Genomic DNA, 20,879 nt, shown 5'->3' with positions numbered 1-20,879 from the left:
AATGTACAATGTACAACTTGGAATGTACTTGGCATCGAACCTAATGAATATATTACTGATGATTTAACTATATTTTCTAATAGATTAAATATAGAACGTTGTAATATATTTTGCGGTATTTAACAAAATAACAGATGATCTTCTTAGGAAAACATAAATTTTATTTTTAGTTTATGGAGATTACTTGAATACAATCTTTTAGTTACAAATTTTTCATACATCTACTATACTTGTAAAACTTTTAGAAGAATCAATTTTTAAACATTTTCTGACGTTGCTTGGCAACGGTTACAAGATACAAAAAATACAGACGATATCAAATGTGGTGTTGCCACTCCAATATCAAGGATAATAAATTTGTTAAATAATGAAATATTACAACGTCTTAAATGACAAAATAAATGAACTCATATGAACTAAAAGTTTTATCTTTTGAATTATTAATATAGTGATTCCAAAAGTTTCGATTTTGAGATGAAAATGAGTAAAATGCTTCATTAGCTCTTAAATTTTTTTTTAACTTAAAGAGCTTTTTAAAATTTCATTTTTAAAGAGAAAATTTTTCACGCATTTTTGAGTCAAAAAGTTCTTGAAGACTTAAAGACGTATTTTTTTTTACCTTCATAATTAATGCTTTAAAATATGAAGTATTGTGCAGATTAAATATAACTTTAAATATGACCGTTCTATGATAGCAAGTTTTTTTATTTGGAGGAATATATTTTTCATTAGAAGTTTCGAAGCCAAACGCTTTGGTAAAAGAAACTGAAAAAGAATTTATCATGTTACCAATCTATAAAAGCAAATTTTTACTAGAAATTAATTAAAATTAAAACTAGGAGAATTAGGTTATGAATCAATTAAAATTTAGTTAAAAGTTCCACTAGTTAAATGAACTATTTAGCGAATTGAAAAACTAAAAATTAATTATATCCTAGATTTTTCCTGAAAATGCTTCACTGATTCCACTAGTACGTTAGTACGTTCTAATAAAAAGAGCTGCAGGCTTCTCCGTTTCAGTTTCCCAATTAGTTAAATGCAAATTTTTAAGTAATGGCTGATTAAATTCTGTAGTAAAAATATACGACCAACGTAGAAAATGCATAATCTTTACAGATGCTTTTTTAACAAAATAAATTTCAAATCAATCTTAGAAAAATCAATTAATCTTTTTGATCAAAAACTGAAGTCACAAGAACAGTTTCTTAATTACAAAGTCACCCTAAAATTTAAAAATTTAATTAAAAGAAATTTCAATTCTTCTATTGTATGAGCAGGTGCTGAAAATTATAGAAGTTAACGGAAATTCTAATAAAATTAGATAAATAGCGTTTATATGAACATCATTTCCCTTCCAGTTAGCTATGTAAGAAATCTGAAAATGTGATTTTAGTTTTACAGTTCTTGCAATCTCCCTTCAGAGGATATGTCCCTCTGAAAATGAAGACATGCTGTATCCTTGCCTACCTCAACTAATCTTCAGCATAATTGCTGACATATGAGACCCATGTAACGACCTTCATAGCTAATCCGTCATTGTTTCAAAAAAGAACAGTTAGGCGATTGCGTAGCTCTCGTTGCCACTGGGAGGAGAAAAATTTGCTCATAATGGTGGCTTGGTTTTCTTTTCTTTTTTGTATCTTGAGTTTGAAGTTCCGCCGTATACGCGACAATCGTTTCTTTTCTCAAAACGCTTAAAAGACAAAAAAAAAAAAAAAAAAAAAAAAAAAAAAAAAAAAAAACCACTTATATTTTGTTCCAAGTGGTCTTCAACAACAAATACTGCTTTGAAACATTTATTAGATTTAAGTATTTCTCACTTCGTTCTTCGCAAGTTGTGCAAATTATTCTACAAATATCACAATTATTTGCTTTCTTGAAGTACTGATAACGTTGCTAGTATTTTGAATGAACTCGTAATAGTATAGATTATCAGTGGCATTTCAAATTTTGCTTCTACTATAAAAAGAAAATCTGCACTCTATCTACCAATGAAAATTTAACATTCTTCCTTTCAAATATTAAAATATACTTAATTCTAATAGTATGATTATCTGCCGAAATAATGTGGTACATGTGCATTTATTTAAAAATAAAAAATAATTGCCAGTATAATTTTTAAAGTGAATACTCAGTAACATTCAAAACCAGCCAATTATCTTTAATTATGTATCTTTTATTTTTAATTTATAATAACTACTTTCTTAACACCAAAAAACGTTATAATTAATAAGCTTTAAAAATGCGTTATTTGCATAGTACTAGGCATATTAATTAGAGTTTGAAAATACGTACAAATTATGAAGTATTTCGATATTAGTGTGTTACTGATAGAAAAGTATAATTCGTCTTCGAAAACGTACATTTCTTTCAAAAAATTCCTAAGCAGATTCATTTGCATGAGTAACATGCAATGTTCTCAATGTTCCATTTTGAAACGCTGAAGAGTTTTTAATGAAAAATAAATCACTTCTTCATATCAGTTCTAATGTGAAGTTACTGATGTATTGTATAATTATATTAATTGTTATTTAATGAATATATTTACCATATTTCTTCGATTCCGACAATAATGTTTTGTAAACCGAGAATCGTGTGTACAGTATGTAGGATATCTGTGAATAATATTTAAATTTTTCTATGTATGAAAGACGTGCCGCTTTAAAATAATGCTGGCATATCCCCCACATAGATAAGATGTAAACCAAGTCCTGACGGATTATTGTTTTAAATAGTGTCATTTTATTATTAAGAGAAAAACTGCTGTATTTAACGCAAAGAGATTATAAGTTTGCCAAGAAAATATTAAAATTATTTCTAAATTAGCAAATTTACATTAAAATATGAGTTTATTATTGAACATGATGCTTAGATACGTGACTTTTTGCTTTCAGGTTAGTTCTTTAAATAATGTGGAAATGTAAGAAACGTAGAAATTGAATGAATGCACTTTGCGAAATAAAATTTCATTTGACTTGTTGAGGTTACCTGAGATTTTCCAAACGGTAAGCCATGCTTTCAACAAATCAAGATAATGCTCTAACTGATTGTAATTATTTCTTAGTGTTGGAGTTTGTGTCGGAATAGCTGTGTCGACAGCGAATAATGCTGTCTGAATTTTAGCCTGTTTTAAAATGTTAAGTGTTTGTTATTTTATAATAAGGGGTTTAGGAGTGAACCTTATAGCACTCCCACTGTATTCGGCCTCTGAAATGAATATGTGTTTCGAACCTGATTCTGAATAGCCCCTTATAGATCAAGAATATGATTTTTCTAAGCCGTCTTTGTCTCCGTTATCCTGTAATATATAATATTTCTGAGTCAAAGAGAGCATTAGCGGCAAAGCAATTTTAAGTGAGCGGAAGACAAAAAATAAATGTATTCTGTTATGTGCACAGAAAAGTTTACTAAAACTGTTATTGTAAGACTATCGATTCTAATCTGTATTCTCAGCGTTTAAATTGCGCCGATGCTTCTCAGTTTTGGGGATAAACGGGAATTCTAGCCTTAAATAAAAGGGCTCCGGCATTTCTCTTATGTAAATGAACCGCAGTTTCAGTAGATAGGTTTTATTTTAATGGTTAACGTCGCCTAAAATTGGATTCTAACTTCTGAATACACGCCTGTCTTTCCCAAGGACAAAAACCTCGGACGGAGGTTGAGATTTACCCACATGTAATATAAAATGGCTAATATTTCAGGAAAAGCGATAAATTTATGAGAGCGGGTAAATTTTTTGTTCTAGAAAGTACTGAAAGTGGTCACTTTAGTCGTTGTTCATGCAACTCTAATGATGCTCACTGCAGAACTCAATGCAGAATTTTTTAGCCATGTAACCAAACACGGAGAACAAAACTGTCATTTACACAGAGCAAGCACAGAGAATAAATAAAATAAAATAAAACGAGATGCGTACATACATTCATGCAATTATTATATCGACAGACTGTATTTTGTCTAAAGATATTAAATAATTCTTCATTATTTAATGTCTTTAGATATAATACAGGGCAATAATATTTCGGGGCAACAATCTGAAAAGTGATAGGGGTTCGACGCAAAATGCTGTTTCGGGACTAATAGTCGTTCTGGGATAACGTCCCTTTGGGCAAATAAAGTAAAAATAAAGTAATTAAACACATAAATAAAGCGAAATAAAGTAAAATAAATAAATTAAACTCATAAATAAAGCTAAATAAAGTAAAATAAATGAAGTAAGCACACAAAAATATAATAATAAAAAGAAAAAAAGTTTTTGTAAAGCCTAGTAAGAAAACTCAATGTTCATATGATGAACTGAGAAAACACTCAAAAAAGAAGAAAAATGTATCCCAACACTTAACGCTGCAGGGGTAACTTTAGCGTATAATGATATACTGCTTTTAAAATTTTTGTAATTTTTGCTGTTGAATTGTATATGTCGTAAGTTCGACGGAAATGGTGCTTAATAATAAAGCTAAAAAGACAAAAAAAGAATGGTTTAGTAGGAGTGAGTGTAACAGTAGACTGGTTGGCTACAAACTGAGCGAGAGCCTAAAAAACCTTAGCATACCCTTTTGGGCGATCGTTAAAATCTGAAAATTTCATATTTTTTTTATTTAAATTTTTTATAAAGTTATTATATTTATTTATTTTCCCTTCTTTCTGATGGTCTTCTCTAGGACTCCGGTACTTCAGATTTTAGAAATTAAGCCCTGCGTGTTCTGTGTTTAAAAGTTCTTATATATGGAAAAAGGTACGTCTTAAAATAGGAAATATATAAAATTAACAATGATTAATATATACCAAAACTAATAATCTTTTATTTAAATTACCTATATATAATATATATAGATAATTACTTTAAATAAGTTCAAAATTAAAGCCTAAAATTAATGTAGATGATAAAACGCTTTAATATATTTCAATTAATATAATTCTCTACAATTTCTTCTTTTCTAATGTGCGTATTTCTCAGATGTACCGCTCAAAATTTTCCATTTTTTAAAAGTGCATTCTTATTTGCTTGCGTATTCCGCAATTCTGAATCTTTAGAATGGACAGAAATGAGAGAAGTTTGCCCACTTTAAGCAGTAAGTCACTAATATAGATTTATTTACGCACTTTTGACTCTGACTGATGAAAACTTGTTGAATATTTGCTAACTCGTTCAATATTTCTTAAGGAGAAGTTTGATAGAAATCAGAATTATTCTATATAATAAACATTTATTTGAATACTCCTTAATAATATTTCTGATGAAATAAAGGTTACTTAAGGGAAACCGATAATGCTTTCAATTGCGTGGGCATAAACTGTATTGCATTTTATGTATCTGGTTTTAAAATTGAACACACACACACACAAAAAAAAAAAAAAAAAAAAAAACGTAAATGTATACCAGTTACACATACATTTTAAAACAAATAATAGATACATTATTAATTCTGTTACTTTTCTATCTAAAACCTTTGAATCTAACTTTTTATCAAATTACTGAGAACTAAAATGTGTGATAATTGGAACTCGTTGTAGGGAAACTTTAAATTTTATCGTGCTTCTGATACACATTTTGGCTAATGAAAATCGACGGTATGGCGTAAAAAGAATAGTGTCTAAAGCTATTTTGGGAGAGGCGGAGGGGGGCTATTTTTTTCCTTTGTATAAAAGTAAATTTTATAGAATATAATAACAGAAAAATGTAAACACAATATATTAAAATCTTAAATTTATATCTTTCTCAATTAAGCATCTAAGAGAATATTAAATACTCTCTACGTACTACTGTAGAAACATTAGGTTATTTTGATACAGGAGACGTAAAAAATGAGCAATGCTCTCGCCGGGACTCGAATCTCTCGAATACGCGCCGAATGTGCTGACCGCTACACCACGAAGGCATGCTAAGTAGAACCTCAGGAGAAATGCTCAGGAGAAGTACCTGATACTACAAAGGCGGTGCGTTTACATATATCTATATATATTTACTTTAATAATTTCGTAATTTGCTGATTTTTAAGTTTGCATTTCGGTTTTCTTTCCTTTAAAGCTCAGTTTTGGGAAAGAATCAATTTTGTTTTAGGTCTTCGGAGGCATTTTTTTCGACCTTTCGAAATGTCTTCAAGGCAGAAAATCTTTTTTCAAGTGCAATTTAACTATTATATTAGAACAGCAACTACAATCACTGCCTCAAACGAAGCAATATTTCTACTCTTTTACAAGAATTAGTAAGATCCTGTCAGGCAACATACAATACTCATAATAGATGAGAAATTTCTATCCGTAACCTTATTGAAATTGTGGGGCCTATAAAACGCCGAAATTAAAATCGTCTGTACGCTTGCGTGCTTTCTTGTTATAAAACTTCGAGGACAATACGTTTTTTAACTATTATAAACGGTAAACGGTTTTATAATGCATAAACAAAAATGCAAACTATGTAACATTATGCAAACACTCTTGACAGCATTCAGAGAAACAGTGTCAACCGCACGCATGCTATTTTTTCAACGCTCATTCTTTTCGACTTAACGTCATTCAACTTGTCTTCGAGGCAACTTGATTTCTCTTCTCTCGCTACCATTGCGTACACTTTTACTGAGCGAGAGAACCGTTAATCGTCCGACGCCGTAATTGCGCTCACTGCTGCGATTATCATGTTGCACGCGAGGTCATAGTTCGTCCGCCATCCACGGTAAAATGGAACCCATTGTACGCGACGAACAACGTTTCCGGTTCCAGAGAACGTGACTTTTGCGTGTCGCAAACGTTGCAGGTGCGATTGTTGGTCGACAGGAGGGGTCATATTTGAGGAATGGCTGAAGTTTCGAAAGTGAGTCTGTTGCCGATTGTATCGGTATGCAGGCTTCTGTAGACAAAATTATTCTCATAATATCTACCAACCTGGAAGTGAAAAGCTGATTACTCTTTATAAATGAACTCGATAAACTGTATTGTTAAATTGCAGATGAGTTGAGTCCATCCATTCATAATGTCCATCCTAGAGATTGAAGCTTCCGATACCACAACTACTGGCAGAACAATTACATTTAATAGAATTTCTGTTATTTGTGCTCTAGTTGCAGTCTACTCTAGGGACTGAAAAAAACCGCTATGAGGAAAGTTTATCGTTTATTTAAATTTATTGTGTTTTATTTATTTTATATTACAGGATATCCATCAGAGAGATTTAAGTTAAAAAGAAATGGTTATTTCAAAAGCGAATCTGTTCGTACCTGTATCAGAGATCTGGATTAAATGCAATATAAATTGCAATTTCTCTTTTTATTCATTAACACAGCGTTTTTCCAGACACATAGTTTTGGTTTGAAAAGTTTTGTTTTTTATTTGCATTTGATATTACGCATATAATTTTGCTAAATGTAATTTTTTATACAAGAAAAAAAAAATAATTATATTTTATTTCTTACCCTTTTTTTTCTTAATTTGCTAAAAGTAATCCATATCTCAAAAAGCTTTTACGTTTAGCATAATATTATTGGAGGGATATTCTGTATATAATTAATAATACTCTGTAAAGCTAAATTATTTTAATTATCATTTTTAGATCAATAAATTTTGAAAATCATTTCGATAACTGTCTATCATATTACAAGAAAAATGGGTTTTAGGCAAAACATGTATGAAATTGAACTTATGCATTAGAAATCAGGTGATCGTTAGCTAAATCATTATCTAATGTAACTCGTCTTAATGTGAACTGCAGGAAGCAGGAAACTTCCTGTTTTGCTTAGAAAATTTTCAGAAACTCTAACCAGAACTTCTGCAGTCATTGCTGTCATGGTCAAAAACATCCATTTCTGACACGCAGACATTAAGTACATAAACTGCATCTAAATAGAACTTAAGAGTTCAGAATTTGCATTTAATAATAAATTAATGAAGTATTCAGCAATTAAGCTAGAATTAAACATATGTGATATTTTAATTACTTATTAATTATTTACTTAATTCGTATTAAAAAAATCTTTCATATCGAAAAATATTATTACTGTTTATCTACTAGTTGTGAAACGATTACAAATATATGTATACAATATATCATACTGAATTAAGGAATTTTACGAGGATTTTACGAAACTTTTTCGTTCATGTGTAGCTGTATGGGCTTCATAGTACCTAAGAAATACTGATAAATTTTCGCTGTGTTATATATTTTATACATGCAAGTTCGAAATAACTAAATAATCAAAAAATGTGTAAACGTTTATACTATATTTAATGAAATAAAATATACAATAAATCTTGAAGCAATACACACGAGCATTATTAAAAAAGTATATTTTACAAAAAAGAAGAAAAAATTATATTTACTATATTCTTCAAATTATTTTGCTAACATACTACGCATTGAACGATGGCAGTGTTAATTATGGTGTAAAATTATTCGAATATATTTTTGGAAACTTCAGCCCAGAAGTATCGAAAGAGTTAATGCTGAAGGAATTTAGTTTACACTTAAGACAACATTTTTTACAGAGTTTTAGGGGGCGGGGGTTAGGGATATAATGAATTGTTTTTAAATAAAGGAAGATCTCATTATTTAATAACTTTTAGTCAGAAATGATAAAAGTGAAGAAATTATTGCTGCATATTTTGTAACAATCCAATGCACGACTGAAATTAGGGGGGAGATATTTTTCATTATCACTGTGCAAGGATTATTTTAATTTTCTAACAGTTATTTTTAATTTTAAAACCCTTTCCTTTACATTCTTGTTTCGCACTTAGAACTCCCTACCAGAATAAGTTTTTAGCATCGCGTTACATGTAGATGAGATAGAAAGTGTATATAAGGGAATTTTCGCTTACTTGGGAAAAGAAGAGCTTAGGAATCCCCAGTGGTTTGTGTTTGCCTTCAGTCTGATTCATCGTTAAAATTTAATTACACACGGCCGTATTGAATGTTCCTGCAGATATTCGGCTTTTAATTTAATTAAGGGCCAACTACGTTAGACAGTTTTGTACAGCTTCGGCTCAGTTTAGTTCAATTTAGTTTAGCTTTATATTAATTTCTTATTTTCTTATCTTGATTTGAAGCCCAAATGGGGGCTTTTCTGCAAGCCTGAGAAAGGGGACAACTTTTTTCGCATTTTTAGTTTAAGATAATAAAGGCTAAGTTTAACCCTTCTCTGGACTTTGTCATTTACACACTTGGACTCAACGATAAATCGCTACGTAGTTCAACTAAGTTTCTACGAAGTCAAGCATACTTAAAGTAGCTAGAACCATTATACCTGCATAATGAATGTTGGATATAATTTACCTTGCGAGTTTTTATAATTAATCTTATTTTTTCAACATCCTATAAACAAGATGAACATACATTTTTCTTTGATTATCCATTATCTTATTAGCCAATTAATTGACAATTATAAAGTTATTATTCGTTTACTTTTTATTTCTTCTGTCGCATTTATATACTCTAATGTTTAATTTCTGCTGTAGAATATATATATATACGAGGGTTGGAACTTTAATAGTGGCAACACAGCTGAAAAAAACGCTACGCAACAAAACCAAAGAATATCGCGTATACCACACGTAAATTACATACCTACCTTACCTCTCAGCAAAAAGACTCGTCCTGCCTACGTCACGCGCATGCGGAGTGACGCGAAGAACGAATCCTTGTATTAGCTCGCGGTCTAAAGTATGTGTTGTCAGGATGTTTTCAAAATAAGAACAATGTTGTTGGATAAAAATTGAAAGTGCCAGAGGTCGTACAGCACGACAGTGTCATCAAGGGCTTCAAGAGGCTTGCGGAGAATCTGCATTGCCTTACAAAATCGTAGCAAGATGGGTGAAAGCATTCAATGAAGGACGCCAAAACGTGGCAGACATGCTGCGGCCAAGTCGTCCTAATGTTAGCGATGCAGACATGCAAGCTGTTGCCGCACTAATGGACAGTGATCGCTGCCAAACGATTCGTCAGCTGGCCGGACAAACAGGATTAGCGTATACGACTGTGCTGCACATTCTGAACGAACGCCTGTCCATGAGAAAAATTGCTTCACGATGGGTTCCACATCAATTGACGGAAATGCAGAAATGGGTACGATACGATGCTGCCCGAATCCACCTGGAGCGCTATGAGCGCGAAGGAGATGCTTTTTTAAGCCGTATCATTACGTTGAATGAGACTTGGGCCCGATCGTACCAGCCAGAACTGAAACGCTAATCAAACGAATGGCGTCATCACGGGTCACCACGACGTTCGAAATTTCGTCAGAACCCCAGCAATGTGAAAGTTATGGTGATTCTCGTGTACGACTGTGATGGTGTCATCCTAACGCATACCGTTCCCCCACAGCAGACCGTCACTGCGCAGTATTACTGCTCATTTTTGGAGCACAATCTCCGACCAGCTTTGAGAAAAAAACGGCGACACTTTCTGCAGAGCTCTCCTCTCATTTTGCATGACAATGCTCGGCCGCATGCAGCGCAAGCTGTGACTGATTTGTTCAAGTGATGGGGCTGGGAAGTGCTTTACCATCCACCATACTCCCCAGATCTAAGCCCTTGTGACTATGACTTAATTCCTAAGATGAAGGAACCACTTCGTGGCACTCGCTTCCAAATTGTTCCTGAGATTCTTGCGGCAGTAGACCGGTCCATTCAAACTATCAACAAAACAGGCGCTGCTACAGGTATTCTGCGACTTCCACATCGTTGGAAACGGGTTGTACACAATGCTGGCGACTATATTGAAGGACTGTAAAACATGGTGACATGAATCACTTTTGTATTCCTTGTAAATAAATAGTTGCCACTATTAAAGTTCCAACCCTCGTATATAATTTATTTCCTAAACAATTGATTAATTGATTATATTATATCCTAAGTTTAATTAAAATAGAATTATTTTAAAAGAGTGAATCCATACTGGTAAGTTATTACTTTAATTAAACTTAGGAGATAATATAATTAATTAATCAATTGTTTAGGAAATAAATTATTATTAACTAACTTTGCAGCAATTGCGCAAGTAGTAGTAACTTGTTTTCGCACTAAATAAATTTAAGATCATACAACATTTTATATATATATATATATTATATGGGAGTAGCTTTCAACATCTTAGGATGCCGAGCTTTGTAGACCTCGGTGTAAAGGTCATGAAACCTTGATTTAGTGTCTGTTGATAAGAAATATTTAATTCCGACTTCCTGTGTGTCCGAGGAAGCGTGTTTTCCACGGTTTCTTTTTTTCTTTTACCTTCGTTGACCACGCGCAAATGTGGAATGATGAAAGATTTAATTCTTTTGTTAAACTGTCCATTGTTTTACATTTCCCTGTCGTGATCAGTACGGGGTTTGTCGTAACGGCGGCAAAAAATATTTCCTTTTAGAACATGAATTAAAATTGGTTTTACATATTTCTTTCATTGTATTTGTTTTCTCTCCTGCGTATTTGTAAAAATTAAGAAAATGTATTCGTTATCTGACTCTTAATATATAATTTTTTTATAATAACCGATTTCCTGATACCCACTCTTTGCTATTTATTCTAAATGCATACTCGATTCTTTTAAAGTACACACTATTTCTTATATTGAATCTTTTCTTCACTTCTTCTATTCGTCAACTCTATCAGAAAAGGAAAATAAAGTGAATTTAAATAACGAGCAAAAACCTAAGGAAATAGTTGGCAATCTCAGCCTGCCGTGTTAAAATTTCTCTATTGCTGCCTGGCTTAATGACTGTGCTACGAGTCGGTGAGTTTGCCTTTGACTGAAGTCACATAAACTGCCGTGAGGTAATGGGGCCAGATTATGAATTTAAATTTATTGGATTAGATTGTAAATTAAAAAATAATTCGAATCATTGTTGTCTATCCAACCCTCAAAAAGTGGTGTAGAGACATTAGGTTATTTCGAAATAGGAGAGATGAAAAATGAGCAGTACCCTAGCCAGGACTCGAAGCACGGATCTCTCGAATACGCGCCGAGCGTGCTGACCATTGCACCACGAAGGCATGCTAAGAAGGCAGGAGAAATACCTTATATAATCCCCCTTTTAACAAGCGACTGGGGATTAGGAGGCCCAATCGCGAAATCCTGGTGGTGGAGAATCATCATCTACCACCTTTTTAGTTCAAACACCACTGTAAAGACATTATGTTATTTCAAAGTAGGAGAGATGAAAAATGAGCAATGCCCTCGATGGGACGCGAGCCACGGACCTCTGGAATACGAGCCGAGCGTGATGATCATTACACCGCAAAGGCATGCTAAGAAGGCAGGAGAAATGCCTTATAGTGAACTTAATTTTGTTAATGTTTTAATTTATGTAATGAACCTGAAGCGCAAATAAATCTTTTAATTGCTTTTAATTGTTTTAATTATTTAGTATTTTGAAAGAGAAAACGACATGATATTTCATGTGGATGATAAACTTATAGCCTGCGCACCTTTTATATTTCTTTAACAGAAAGTTTAACAAACACTGATTAAAGATACTCATGACCGCTTAAGAACACGTTGAAAAACCAAATTTTGGCAAAAAATGACAATTTTCTTTTATTCGTTCATTGAATAGATTGTTTATTTAGCTTTCCAAAACTGGTCTGCTTTTGTTGCTACGTTAATCGTGTAAATATCAGCGAGCTGTATCAGTTAGAAGAGTGTACGCAAACAAATCCAAAGGACTGGGCCAAAGAATGTAATTAATATTCTTCAGAGTGTATATAAAATTATGTCAGAAGAAGCTCTTGTAAAAGTGCTTATAAAGAAAGACACAAAATGCAAACAAAATTTTAATGACATTTTTTGGAAATTTATACTTATGGTTGCCATTGTGGAATTGTAGAATTACAAACTCTTAAATTGGGGGCATATGTAGCTGTTATGCACTTTAACGGAGGGTCTTTAGGCTTACTAGATATTTTAAATTACATAGGTATGCAACATGGTGAATATGCAGTCGAGAGATTTAGTAAGCTCCATATGGAGCGAATAAGTAAATCAAAATATCACTCACTACCCAGAGTAAAAACTGCCACAAAAAACAAATAGGCTGTATATAAACAGAAAAACAGATAAAGTTAAACAAAAGAAAGGTACAACCAACCTATATATATGCAGGGGCGTAGCTAGAGTATCCAGCGCCGGGGACAACTGAAGAATTCGCGCCCCTTTCTGTGTGCCAAGAATGGAAAACATTTCATTAAAAAATTTCATAGCATCAATTTGGTGCCCCTTGAATGCTGCGCCCGGGGACAGATGTCCCCCCTTGCCACACCCTAGCTACGCCACTGTATATATGGGGAGTTTGGGGTATCTGGATCAAGATTTAATAATAAAAATATAACATTTTAAACTTTAAAAATGCATTTTTCTCAAAATCTATTTTTTCTAAAAACTGGCTCACTTGGTGCAAGATAAATCAAATTGTTATTAATTTATTTTTATAAATGTGTGTGTGTGTGTGTATTTAATTATGGCAAAGCACACTAAGGCTATCTGCCTAAGGGGAGGGATGCCTTCGTGGAGGACTTTCTAAGGGAAACTGGCTCGTATGCACGTTACACATGGGGAAAACCACGAAAACACCCATGCAGCCAGCCCGTTCGCGGGATTCGAACCTCGGACCGAACTACCAGTGTTCAGCGACTTTTACGCTTTTACCGCTCGGCCGCTGGTGGGCTTATTTTTATGAAACTTTGTATGCTTAATCTATATATAGTTATCTAGGGAATGACATACTAGAATATTTATATGTTAAATATTTTTGAAATTGTGGTCTGTTATTTAAATAATGACATCGTGAATTTATCGAAAATCTCATAAAAATATTTCAAAATTCTGAAATTTTTTTATTATTTAAGATATCCTTAAAATCCTACGTCATTCCCTAGGTAAAAGCATGTAATTTAACATTGTATAACTTTTTTAAATATAACTTTAATATTTTTCATATAGAATGTTCCAAATTATTCTTAAATTTGCTTAAACTTTCAGGTAAATTTAATATTTTTGCAGGATAATAATAGTATACATTAAATGTTGATATTCCATAATTAATCTCTGTAGATAATAGGATAATAATAGTATACATTAAATGTTGATATTCCATAATGAATCTCTGTAGATAATAGGATAATAATAGTATACATTAAATATTGATATTCTATAATTAATCTCTGTACATAATAGGATAATAATAGTATACATTAAATGTTGATATTCCATAATTAATCTCTTTAGATAATAGGATAATAATAGTATACATTAAATGTTGATATTCCATAATTAATCTCTGTAGATAATAAATGTGAAATTGTGTTTATAGTAGTATACTTATATTGCGTTTTTGAAAAAACATGCTCCGAACGTAGCCTTGATATAATCGAATTTTTAAAAAACTGTATGTGTCACTACCATATGCGCAATGAATTATTTGCATCATTCTCTTCTCCTCTGCTATCAGTTTGAAAATTTGGGTCGTAAAAGGAAACGCATCGGCAAAGATGAAGAAACTGAATCTTACATTAAATTCCGTTTCACTAACAGCCATGATAAAGATGCATTTATGAATGCGCCATTAATGGGCCGAAATGTCAAAGAATTTGATATAAATGGATAAAGACCTCTTTTGTTGTAGTTGGCCCAAAAAGTGTAGCGAGTACCGTTTACAAACTACCTTGTGCTGAAAGGCCTTGAACTGCAAAATGTTTTGGAATTATTTTTAACTTTTTGACTAAAAACTTATACAGTGCTGATTAATCCGATCTTTTACATCTTACTTTCTACCCGAATACACTTTCATATTTCATGAATATGCTACAGGGTACAAATCTCGAGCGTGTTACACTTTTGTGTCATGTGCGTCTGATTTCTAGAAAAAGAAAATTTTAGGAGTTAGCGATGAAACTAAAGCCTTTGATGCTTCATAGGAGGAAAAGGATGCCCATTAGTCCTTACCCATAATTTCAAGGCATAGAGGAAAGCGGTGATTTGCAATGACAGATTATTGGTATGAAATGGCAAATTGAAGTCTTGGCATATGCCGTCATGTAGGTAAATGGAAGTCTGTGTCGTCAAATTGATAGTGAAGCATATTAAGGAAATTTTCCCGCTTGCCAATATTACTTCATTAATTCAGCAATGGTATCAAAGCGTTATCACTGCAATGAAAGCGTATTTCTTCTGTATAGTGAAAACAAATATTATCGGAGCGGTGTAAAAAAAAGGTCTGAGGATAAGGACGCCAATCTTCAGCCCACATTACCATTTTTAGCTGTGTCATGGAATAAGATAACGACGAAAGCAATTTTGAATAGGTTTTAAAAAGTAGGAATTCTTAAATAAGGTAAAATATCTGATCTTCAAACTTAAATGGAAATCATGCAAATATAAATACGAGTGATTGCTTGTATTTCGTCATAACTGTACATTAGTTGCAGACATTCTGGTAGGTAATGAATTGAATAGAACGCAATGTTTGTTACTCAGTTAAGACGAAATATAGTACTTTGCAATTCAGAAGAAATTGCACATAGAAAATTTAAAATGTCTCCTAATAATTCGCAGTTGTGATAGGTTTTACCTCTGAATAAAGCACGCGTTGTAAACAGCGAACATCCGACTATACCATTACTGGGAATCGAACTCAAGAGTTTTTAGTTGCTAACTGGATGTGCAAACTCTTATATGGCAAAGGCACAAGGAGGACTGCATTTGATTTTTCTTGTTCCTCCTAAATTAATGAAAGCCTGCAGGATGAGGGGAACGTAATCACCAAATCAAATGGATAATAAATACCATCCATTAAAAATATTTCAATTCGGGCTTCATGGCAGCATAAGTAGATATTTTTTGTGCAAGAATCTTGGAAAATCAATCGTGCTGTTGCTGAAAATTGAAACCGAAATCTTCCAGTTGCTAGATGAATGTGCTGAATCTGCATCAGAAGTATACATGAGGCTAATGCCTTTAATTTCTGATAAGCTACCTCTACCCAATTATATATTCTCACTTACCTGCCTGTCTACCTAACCATTAATAGTTTCTTACAGACTGAGAGTAACTTCAAAAGAAGTACTTCCAAATGTCACAAATTTGTAAGTAAATTACAAAATTATTCTCTTCTTCAAGCTGTATTCACCAAAAAAAAAATTATAGTATAACAGCTTTCACTACTATATAACGCAACAGATATTTACAAAATAATTTATTTTACATTTCTATCTTCATATGTTTCCCTATATGTATTTATTTATAATTTTGTTTAAATATTCTTATACTTTTTTCCAATTTACTTTTTTAATTTCTTCCTATCTGATCGATTTACTTTAATCGAATTTTTATTCTTAAATGAGACGTATTACGTCGGCCAAATACAAAAATGTGCTCGTTTTATCAGCTCCAAGGTTATGAAGAATATAGTACTGCACGACTTATTTTCCCCCTGTAAAACAAACTGCACAGCAACGTAATCTAAAACACTGGAAAGTAGTTTACCGTATTGACTCGCTTGAATTCGAAGCTATTTTGCGAGACGGAAAAAAATCGATTGCGTGTAAGACAAACACAAATATACTTTTTTCCAATTTACTAATTAATCTAAAGATTCGATAGGCATTTTACAAGAAAGACTATTACGTGATCTAAATATCACATTTTAAAATAATCTAAGTATGTTTCTGTTACAGCAAAAATTACTAAATAAATCATAAACTCTCTTAGTATATTTTTCATTGTTAGTTTGGGTACATAAGACATATAACTTCAAGAATAGCATTTTAAAGAACAAAACGCAACGTTTTATGTTCAGCAGATTTGAACTGAGAGAATCGAAATTTAAGAATGCTCTAATACTCTTACAAATATATATATATATATATATGTAAAATATGTTCCACGGACACATTTGGGATTTTCGGAATAGATTTTTTCTTATACAATTTTGTAACATTTTAAGTATTTTAGTTATGAAAAACTTTGAAAATCGTAATTTAAACAAATATTGTTCTTAAGATATTAAAAGTTGCATGAACACTTTCAAGTATCCCTATTATACAACAGAATTGGGCGATTCGGTACTTTTTTATGGATCAAGTATTTCGAATCAAATCATTGCAACATTTGTTCATGGAGAAGATTTTATATTAATATTCTTTATTGTTTTTAGTTTTTGCTAGTGGGATCAAATCTATCGTATAGTCAAATGATTTATTTGATATATTTAGCAAAACATCGAAAGAAATCTTTGAACAAATAAGTAAATAAATATATCGAAAATATTCTTTATTTAGAATAACATTGGTAGTGACTGTTGAATTATTATATTTACAGTTTATTGATCACGATAATGCACCCATAGCAGTATACATAGCATTTTCATGCAAGGATTTTGTGTTATACGAAAACTGCTTCAAGAGTTCAGCTGGGACAAAGCATTTAAGAAAGGTTGTCGTGCGTCCATATTTAATAGAAGAAAAGAGATTTTCCAGTTTGCGAAAGAAATAGAATATTTTGAACCCAAAACTAAAGAATGAGTTTTTTTCCCTGAACATAGGCATATAATAAATTATATTTGGTCTGGAGAATTATGTTAAGTATTTCACCGCGTTTTATTTTTTAGCGTTTTCTTTTTTATACTTACAGTTAGCAACTGGAAAACCTTGCACTCTAGTCATGGCAAGAGCGTGGCTGACTCATCGCGGTTCTTGCAGGTTCATCGTCATAAAAATCTGAATAACTCCATAGTTGTACCTATGTGTTTGTAAAGGAGTAAATAGTATTTTATTCCTTACTGGAGGAATTAACACTATTTCAAACCGTTTTTTATCACTATGAAAATTGATTAATGTTTATAAATGTATTCCAGTATTCTTAATCTAATTCTTCGCTTAAATGCTATTTTATGGTATATCGAAAATCACATTTTATCGATTTAAACGACTGTGTTTAAATCAATCCAATTTGTCATCACTTCCATTGACATCATATTTTAAATTCAAATTGTTTAATCATTAAAGTATTGAAATATTTTATAGAATAAGTGAATTTCATTGAATTGAACTGCAGGGGTTTTATTTCCTACATATTTTATGATTGATGCTATATCCTCAAAACCTATGTTGCATCATGTTTCTACGTTGTCTATTACAAATCATATGTGATTCCTTGGGGACATAAATAATAAACACATAAATAATATTATCCTTTCCCCACATAAATAATAAAATTTCCTATGTTAATGTTAGTCATGAACAATCGTCACGTATTTTCATGGCTTACTAACTTTTCTTTAAAACCGTACAACCGCCCATTAGCGGCTGAGCGGTAAAATCTCTGAACACTGGTCGTTCGGTACAACTTTCAAATCCCGGCGAAAGGGCTGGCTGCATGGGTGTTTTCATGATTTTCCACATGTGTAACTTGTATGCAGTATTTTGTGGATGCATACGTGAATAAAGCGGGCGCAGCCCGGGTAAAATCGTGAATATCGGTAGTTCGGTGCAACTTTCGAATCCGGCAAACGGAGTGGCTGCATTCGTGTTTTCTGTTCGGGTGTACATAGAACTTCTAAATTTTACTTTGGCCGGAGCTAGCAACTTTGTGTACAATACGTTAAATTAATAGTTCATTTTATTTTGAGATTTTTCAGTACATAGAATTTATAAACATTGCTTCGGCCGCAGCCCGCTCATCTGGTAGTTATCTATGGATTCGAAAAGTGATAATGGTATCTATGGATCTATATATGTCTATGGATTCGGAAATTTTAATGCACATCATTTGCTTCATCGTGGCAGCAGTTGCTCCAGATACGTATTAGAAAGAAGAATATAATTTTTTATTTTCTCTTTTAGATTCTCATTCTAAAATTGAGTAAAATATTAAAACAATAAAATTAGCATTAATTAGGAATACTAAACGCTTTATCTATAAGCATGCAGTTTGAAAATAATAAACCTTCCATTAAAACAGACGTAGCAAGTTCATAATCGCTTAATTTCGGTTGCAATTATTTTACAATTAATTGAATTAACTTAATTCCCAATTTTCACAAGAACAATTATTTTAATTTTACAGTTAATTTAAAAAGGAATTATATTTCTTTAAAATAAATAGCAGTTCGTGATATTTTCTTCCTATTTCTTGTGATTCAGATTTTTATGAATAATTTCAGGACTGAAATTTAAAAATTCACGGAAATTTTTGCGAATTAGCCGGATAAAGTCGATAAACGTGAATTTTTGTCATGAGGTCATTGATTTATTGTCCATCTAGCTCATTATGGATTGCAGCTGCGCAGAAGAACATGCCAATTTCTACGCATCATTTTAGCTATACCTATCAAAGTCACGCGCCATGTTATTGTCACGTTTTGATAATGCTAACTCGCATTTGAGGAAATTAAATGCTCTTGATTTAAATGTGTAATGCTGGGTCGGAGAGTGTTTTAAACTTCGGAACAAAATTCTGAAGCAGATCCTTAATGCCTCAAAATTGTTTGCAATGCAACTCTTTTCTCAGCAACTCTTTTTCGTATTGCGAGGGCGGTAGCTTTGTGTTAATAAAAAGGCTTACTTCTTAACTATTATTATTCTTATAAGTCAAAAATGAGTTGGAAACATTTTGTATAGGTCCGGATAAACAGAAAGGGGCAAATATGGAATTAGAAGACTCATATGTTAAGGGCAGTTTAGGTTTTCTTATTCAATACTTATTAAATCATTATTTTTATTATTATTAAAAGGGCACAGCCTCGATCCTCCTACCCGGCACCAGCCGGCCGTACTGTTATTATATGTCCATGTTTATTCCGTGTGTTGTGTAACTATTATGTGTCCGTGTACTGTTATTACTGTACGTCCGTGTTTAGTTAATTTAAACGATGTATTATAAAAACAGGCTTTAAGCCACTCATAATATCACTGATGGTGGAATTTCAAACAACGATGTGTATTCTGAATACCGAAATAAAAATTACAATAATAATTATTGCTGTATTTTTTGCCGCTCTCATTGTTATTACCAACTTTCTGGCTGGAATCAGTTTTTTATTGCATAATACTCAATCTATATCATTACTATATCAGTGATTAAGATAACTTTTAATTTAAAAGAAGTAATTTTCATAACCATGCGTGTACCCGTATGCTAAGGTATCGTTATAATATATCGTTGTAAGACTTTTGTTTCCTACTCTGATTAATAAAACAAATTATAATATTATTTGCATAATTATTTTCTGGTCTAGAAGATTGGTTTCTTAAAATTCTAAACTGATCTTCATTAGTGTGCTGTACCTTTACCCGGGCACATTTGGAACGATTTCTCTGTCTTGTAGAGCTCTACAAACCTTCCATAGAGGTGCCTTAACTTTCACATAAGCCATCGTCAAGCAGGCCTACTTAATTAAATTTGAATTTTTACAATCGATTTGTTGGCATCATAAAAGATTACTGCCACCTTTCGTAATGATAGATAATAAAAAACTGGTTCTTCAGTGGCACTGCTATAACGATCTTACTTCAAGGGATGTCACAAAATCAGGTTAGATTACTATATAAGCTGAGGCTGGTCCCAAAAAATTATCTGGTCTGATTACATTTGTAGTATATTACATTTTTAACACTTATTTATGCTTTGAAAGATCCTGCTTTGTATAACCACGTGCTTACTATTGTGTTTTCTTAAATATCATCTTTTATTTTCAGCCATCATAAAACCTTTCATCTGCCTTGCTCGGTGAAACTAAGATAGAAGTAATTATTCTTTAGTATTCAACTGTATTGGAAGCTAGGATATCTATCCTTATCTTTACGATAAATCTACCTTCTTTTAAAATCTCTAAAGTTTGCATCTGTTCTCATAAGTATTAAATACTGTCTCATTCTCCCTCTAAAATCCCTAAAGTCCCTAA

The 20,879-nt window shown here is 32.2% G+C and overlaps 1 protein-coding gene across 2 annotated transcripts in view; it reads left to right on the top strand.

Moving 5' to 3' along the window:
* LOC118186149 (uncharacterized) overlaps window positions 1-20,879 on the top strand; it is a 204,207-nt gene that overhangs the window by 32,238 nt on the left and 151,090 nt on the right. The window contains exon 1 of one of the 2 annotated variants that reach the window (XM_085823454.1): window positions 2,981-3,005. The exons of the other annotated variant lie outside the window; for it this stretch is intronic. The gene's annotated coding sequence lies outside the window, so the exon portion shown is untranslated. Of the gene's footprint in view, window positions 1-2,980; window positions 3,006-20,879 lie in introns of those variants that run through there. 2 annotated transcript variants of the gene reach the window in all.

The sequence above is a fragment of the Stegodyphus dumicola genome, chromosome 9 (genome assembly GCF_044657685.1).
Source record: "Stegodyphus dumicola isolate Sdum_Otavi_A_Nest chromosome 9, ASM4465768v1".
Classification (NCBI taxonomy): Eukaryota; Metazoa; Arthropoda; class Arachnida; order Araneae; family Eresidae; genus Stegodyphus; species Stegodyphus dumicola.
Note: the sequence above shows the minus strand (reverse complement) of the source record. Positions and strands in the feature narration are given on the sequence as shown.